Source organism: Rhinopithecus roxellana, chromosome 13, assembly GCF_007565055.1.
Source record: "Rhinopithecus roxellana isolate Shanxi Qingling chromosome 13, ASM756505v1, whole genome shotgun sequence".
Lineage (NCBI taxonomy): Eukaryota > Metazoa > Chordata > Mammalia > Primates > Cercopithecidae > Rhinopithecus > Rhinopithecus roxellana.
The window spans coordinates 36,078,911-36,086,195 of NC_044561.1; positions in this window are offsets into that span (position 1 = coordinate 36,078,911).

Below are 7,285 nucleotides of genomic sequence, written 5' to 3' on the forward strand. Positions count from 1 at the left end.
CAGCTCCCAGGCCTGCTTGAGGTTGCCACTGCCACCAGGTCACCTTTGCCGATGTGGAATCCCCAGTATCCACTGCCCCTTGTCTTCTTCACAGAGGGTCTCACCTGCAGCCTGAGCTCTGGGCTGGGCAGGGACAAGTACTCCCAGGGGACCCCAGTGCCACAGCCCCCTTCTCCCACGGTGCATGAGCAGGCACACTTCAGGTCTCACCGGGGCTGGGCGAGGCCGAGCCTGCCTTGCCTGGGACATCAGGAGCTGAGGGTCTGTATAGGTCGGGCCCCAGGATACCTCAGGGGGCTTGTGGAAGGATGGGGGTGTGCATGGACAGATACATGGATGGACAGACTGATGGAAAAACGGATGAGTAACTGTCCAGTCTGAAGTCCTGTCCATGGAGGAGGGACCCAGGAAGGCCTCTTGGGGACAGCTGTGCTTCCAGGTTCCTAGTCACTACACAAGATCTTAGGGTCCCAGGGCAGCAATCGGAAGGGTCCCCATTTCCCTTTCACTCCCTGTAACTGGCCCAGCCCCCCTGAAATGTCCAAGGTCTGGAGGCAGCAGGTGGGGTGTGTTCTGTAAGGACCCACCTCCAGCTTCTGCCAATCCTGCCCACCCCTGGGTCCCTCTGAGCTCCGAGTGTCTGGCGGTGCCCTACAGTTGGCCATAGCTCTGCACCCAGCATTTTGAAAAGTTCCTGGTGATCCCTGAGGAGGAGGCAGGGGCTGCATGAACAGAAGGTTCTGGAGCAGCAGATGTCACTTCTGATCCTTGACTGTGATCTTGAGACCCTGTCTAGCTTAGGTCTGGGCACGGGGCTTGGGCACCTCGGTGCTGGGATACAGGCCATTTTCCAGCTGTGCTAGGGTAGGCTTCATTAACCGAACCCTCCCCTACCCCTATGTCCCCACCGCAACCAACTTCCCTTCTAAAAACCATTTGTCAATTTTGTTTTTGTTTTTTGTTTTTTTTTATTTGAGACGGAGTCTCGCTCTGTGGCCCAGGCTGGAGTGCAGTGGCATGATCTCAGCTCACTGCAAGCTCTGCCTCCTGGGTTCATGCCATTCTGCTGTTTCAACCTCCCAGTAGCTGGACTACAAGTGCCCACCACCACTACCGGGTAATTTTTGTATTTTAGTAGAGATGGGATTTCATCATTAGCCAGGATGGTCTCGATCTCCTGACCTTGTGATTCACCCACCTTGGCCTCCCAATGTGCTGGATTACAGGCGTGAGCCACTGCACCCGGCCAGCAATTTCTAATAAACATATGCTTATGCGTATCAAGCAAACCCTAGTCCTAGGTTTTATCCAAGTGAATGAAAACTTATGTATAAACAAAAATTTGTTTGAAAATATTTACACTGGTTTTATTCACCATTAGCAAGAAGCAGAAACATTTGGTTTGACCCACGACACACGCACATCACACACCCACACACACACACCATCACACACCACACACACACCACATGCCCCTACCACACCACACCACACACACCCCACATACACACCACACCCACACACGCCACACACCACACACACCACACACCACACCACACCACCACACCACCGCACCCACACACACCCACACCACACCACACACACCCACACCACACCACAACCCACACCCCCACCACACACCCACCACCCACCACACACAACCACCCCCACCCACACCCCACACCCACACACACCCACCCCACACCCACCACACCACCCACCCCACACACACCCCCACACACCCACACACCCCACACACCACCCCACCACCACCCACCACACACCACAGACACAAGTGGAAACAACCCAATTGTCATTCAGCTGGTGAATGCATTGTGACACCTTCATAAATAGAATCAGACTCAGCAATAATAGGGAACAAACTATTGATCCATAAGGGAACTGGGATGAATTGCAACATTGTTACACTGACCTCAGGAAGCCAGACTCAGAAGGTTACATACTTAGACTTCTACTCAGCATTAAAAAGGAACAAACTGTGTTGCAACCGAGCCACCTGGAGGAACACCTAGAAAACTATGCTGAGTGGGAGAAAGCCAGTCCCTAGAAGTCACATACTGTATGATTCCATGTGCAGAATATTCTTGAAATAACAAAATTATACAAGGGGAGACCAAATTAGTGGTTGCCAGGGGCTAAGGAGGGGTTTGGGACAGTGGGAAGTGGGTGTTTCTGTGAAAGGGCAGCATGAGGGATGTTTGGGAGGGAAACTTCGGTTCTCACTGTATCAGTGTCAATATGCTGGCTGTGATCCGATACCGTAGCTGCAAGGTGCTACCTTTGAGGGAACTGGCCGGAGTACCGAGGATCCCTCTGTATTATTCCTCACATCTACATGAGAAGCTACAGTTATCTCAAAATAAAAAGTTTAATTTAAAAAACAGTCAAATCCTTTACGTTTGCACTTCTATGATATTCTGTAAAAAGCAAAAGTATAGGGTCAGAAAGAGATCAGTGGTTGCCGTGGTTGGGGTACAGAAAGGGTTTGACTACAAGAGGCACAAAAGGGCTGAGAGCAGCGGCTCACCCCTGTAATCCCAGCACTGTGGGAGGCTGAGGCAGGTGGGTCACTTGGGGCCAGGAATTTGAGACCAGCCTGGCCAACATGGCGAAACCCTGTCTCTACTAAAAATAACAAAAATTATCCGTGTGTGGTGACACACCTATAATTCCAACTACTCAAGGGTTTGGGGCAAGAGAATCGTCTGAACCCAGGAGGCGGAGGTTGCAGTGAGCCGAGATTGCACCTCTGCACACCAGTCTGGGTGACACAGTGAGACTGTGTCTCTAAAGAAGGGGTGCTTAGAGAAATTTGGGGGTGGTGGTGGAAATATTCTGTATTTCAATCGTGATAGTTACATGAGTCAATGATATTTAAAAAAATTATACTAGGTTTTATTAGCTACACCAAAAAGAGTAAAGTTTACTGTAAATTAAAATAGAAATTTTCAAATATTTAAATGTTTTAAAATGTTTATTATGTCATTACAGTTGTCAAAAACATACTTATCTTCAATTCTTCAATGTTTAATGTCCCTCCCATGGATGTAACAGAGTTTATTTTACTTTCCCCTAATGTTCGACATTTAGGCTGTTTCCACTTTACCCTCCATGAACTATTATTTATTTATTTATTTATTTATTTATTTATTTATTTGAGATAGTCTCGCTCTGTTACCCAGGCTGGAGTGCAGTGGCACAATCTTGGCTCACTGCAACCTCTGCCTCCCAGGTTCAAGCGATTCTCCTACCTCAGCCTCCCACACATTAAGAATTTTTAGCTGAAATTTTGTGTCTCCAAGACAGATTTCTAGAAGTGGAATGACTTGATTAAAAGGAATGTACTTTTTTTTTTTTTTTTTTTTCAGACGGAGTCTTGCTCTGTGCCCCAGGCTGGAGTGCAGTGGCGCGATCTCAGCTCACTGCAAGCTCCATCCCCCAGGTTCACGCCATTCTCCTGCCTCAGCCTCCTGAGTAGCTGGGACTACAGGCGCCCGCCACCACGCCCGGCTAATTTCCTTGTATTTTTAGTAGAAACGGGGTTTCACCGTGTTAGCCAGAATGGTCTCGATATCCTGACCTCGTGATCCGCCCGCCTCGGCCTCCCAAAGTGCTGGGATTACAGGCTTGAGCCACCGCGCCCGGCCCAGGAATGTACATTTTTATGATTTATCATACATGTTTCTGAAATCCAGTCTCCCTCCGGCAGGCCCGAGAATGCCTGCTACTCCCCATCAGCCTCTGGTGCCCCCAATTCAGCTTCACCCACCCATTTCACAGCAATCTGGGCCCCTGGGTGGCTTAAACTTGTGCCTCCTCCAGGCTGCTCACCTCCCCCAGACCTGGCTACCCCCACTGTCTGCCCTGGGCCTCCCTCCTCTAATCTGGTCTACACCAGCCTCTCACCAGAACCACACAAATCTGATGATCAGTCTCCTACCCAAATCTCTCCAAAGACTCCTCCTGGATCTGAGGATAAAGGCGAGCCACAAGGACCGTGTGGTCTGTCAGCCTCTCCCTTCGTGTTCCCCAGGGGCTCCCCTCCACAGCCCTTGGTCTCCTCTCCACTAGCACTGCTGACTTTGAGGGGCACCCATCACCAGCCAGTGCTGCTTGATCTGTGAGACCAGTATTGGCATCCCTCCACTGCAGAGGGGGGACCCCCTCCCCTTTTATTGCTCCAAAAATGGGCCATGATCTGTCCTCCTGACTGGACAGTCCCCCTTCCGTTTGGTCCACCCTCCCTGTGTCCCCCAACCTGGCCCCCAGTAAGCCTTTATGAGCAAGTCAGTGAGTGGATGGCCTTGGGGGAGACCAAGCCAAGCCCTTGCTGCCTTCTTGGGATGCTTTGCAGACCACCACTTCCCTTGGGCATTTTGTTTAAAACACAGGATGTGCTGACATACAGTGTTCTCTTCACTGTTTATCAAAAAAACCCAGGGTTGTCCTTGCTCTTCCCTCTGCTGTTCCCCCTTCTCCTGAGTCTGTCCTCATATCAGTCAAACTGCCTGGGTCACCACAACACCCTCCCTGGGGTGTCCCTAGTTCTGGATTCACACCCCTGCCCCCCCCATCCAAGACTGGTCTCATCGATTCCCTGCAAACAACCTCCAGGACTCCCCAGATGAGTCTGTCCCCCAGGGATGAGTTCTCTGGGTCTGGGCCTGGTACCTGTCTAGCCTGCTCTCAGACCACCTTGGCCCCAGGACTCATTTGCTCCAGCCCTGTGGGCCACCTGGAGCTTCTTGAGACTCTATGCCTGGGAGTCCCCTTCCAGGTGTCCCCTACACCTGTCACTCATCCTCTGTGTAGACCCTTTGGGCTTTCCCTGTCCCAGTCTCTCTCCTGCAGGCATCACACTGCATGTGGCTGTCAGCTCACATGACACCCTCCCTTTGTGGACTTGAGTTGGGGTAAGTCTGGTTCCTCCAGGATCTCAGCCCTGGCACAAAGCCTGACCCCGATGGGGACTCCTTGCCTGGAAGTACCTGCAGGACTCTCAGACCCGGGTCCCAGCCTGGCACCCACTAGTCTTAACCCTCCCCTGATGGGGGCACTGCTGGAGTTGCACAGGGTCAGCTTTCCTCGTGGAAGCCCTCACCACGGCCACTGCAGGGGTGGGCATCAGGATGCAAGGCCCTCAGCAATCAGGAACTCTCACTTTGCAGAAGGGGAAACTGAGGCCGCAGAAGTGCACATGTCAGCTCCATCAGCTCCGGGGACAGGGACAGGGAAGAGCTGCGGTTGGCCTAACTAAAGCCCTGTGACTTTCTCAATCACTAGTGCTGCTGAGCTGGCACTATTCTTTATTGTCCGGTTCCTTTCAGAGTTGGTATTTGGAATAAAGTACAAGGCCTTCCCTTTATTTCTGTGAAATTACATCTTGATCTAGTTATTCCAATCCATCGCATTTGGTGCAGGTGTGCAAAGTACTCATGAACTCTGCCAGCTCTGCGATATGAGCTGAGTGACTTGGGCGGGTGGCCTCACCTCTCTGGCCTCTATCCCCATTTGTACAATGGGGATCACAGCAGGACCTGCCTATGAGACCACTGAGATGGAGGTGCCGCCCCTGAAATGATTATTATGTGGGGTATAAAGTTCACCAGTGATGAACAGGCCATTGTGACCCAGAAGGTTGTAAATGAACCCAGATGCTCAGTGCCTTATCTGGGGACTTCCCCCCACACAGAGAGAGAAAGGACTGGGGTCACACAGGGGGAGGGGCTGCACTGTGTCCCCCCACAAGCCCTCCCCAGGGCCTTTCCCTCAGAGGCACCTGCACCCTGTGTGGGCTTGGGTTTCCTAGGGATCAGTCCTAGGAGGTGACCCTGGCTGAGGTCCAGTGACCCAGGGACCCCAAGGAAGGCCCCTACAACATCAGCTGGAGCCCACCACCTGGAGCTCGGGGAGGTGGCCCCCAGCCCAGTGGGGGAAAGGGCATGGAGGCGGCACATACGCGGTGGGGGGGGAGGGGGATAGGGAGAAAGGAGCAGCCTGGGTGCCCTGTGGAGACAGCAGCCGCCATCCTCTGTGGCCCCTGCCTCCATTCCTGCCATACCCAGAGGACTGGGGAGAGGTCAGTGAGATGCTGGCCTTGGTGCCAAATTTAAGAGGGGCCAGAAATCCCAGGAATCAAGATAAATGATATTTTAATATGACATTTAAAAACAAAAATTAGGCCAGGCACAGGCTAATTATGCACTCATGCCTGTAATCCCAGCACTTTGGGAGGCCGAACAGGTGGATCACTTGAAGTCAGGAGTTCGAGATCAACCTGGCCAACATGGCGAAATGCCATCTCTACAAATAAGAAAATTAGCCGGGCATTGTGGTGTGCACCGGTAATCCCAGCTACTTGGGAGGCTGAGGTAGGAGAATCACTTGAACTTGGGAGGTGGAGGTAGCAGTTAGCTGAGTTCATGGCACTACACTCCAGCCTGGGTGACAAGAGTGAGACCCCACCAAAAAAAAAAAAAAAAAAGTTCATGATGGAAAAAGAAGTAACTTTAGTGAAAGCTAGTGTCTGCCCAGGCCCCTCTAGGGACTGATGTTCCTCCTCACCCCTCTGGCTTGTCTCCTCCACCGGCCTCCACGTCCCGTAAAATCTCTCGCCCCTTACCTGCCCCACAGGCTCTCGAGGCCTCGAGGGAGAGACCACTTCCTTCCCAGGCTTCCAGCTCCAGCTGGGAGGAGCCAAGTGGGGCCTGTTTATGGGGGAGCCTTGCCTCATTGTACGTCTCCCAGTACCTGTACCCCAGCTGTGCCATGTGGAGCCCCCCTTCCCACAGAGCCCCTGGTCCCTTCAAGACCCCTTGGCCAGAGCCTATGGCTTCCCGTCGCCTTTAGTTGGGGCACAGCTCTTTTTGGTGTGTGAGACACCGGCCTACACTCTAGGTCTTCCGTCTCAGAGTCGAACCCAAGCTCTTCTCAAGGGCTGGTCTGACCAGGCGTGAGTCTCCAACTCCTTTGAAATATTTTGTGTGGGAACGGGGGGGCTTTATTGGCTCCCCTGCTCTGGGGCCGTGGTAGGGAAGAGCGGAGGGTCCCCTCATGTGCCTGGGCCCCGCAGCAGTGAACTGCCGGACCTCCCAGGGGTGGCTGCTGCCTCTCAGGCCACTGTGCCCTGCTATGGCAGATGTCCCCTGAGATGCCAGCAACCAAAGGCTGGCCCTTCCTGGGTCCTCTGCATCTGCCCTCTCAGCCCCTGACATGGCTTCACCCACAGCCTCCTGCTGGCTTCTCAGGCTCCTGGCCAGGCAGC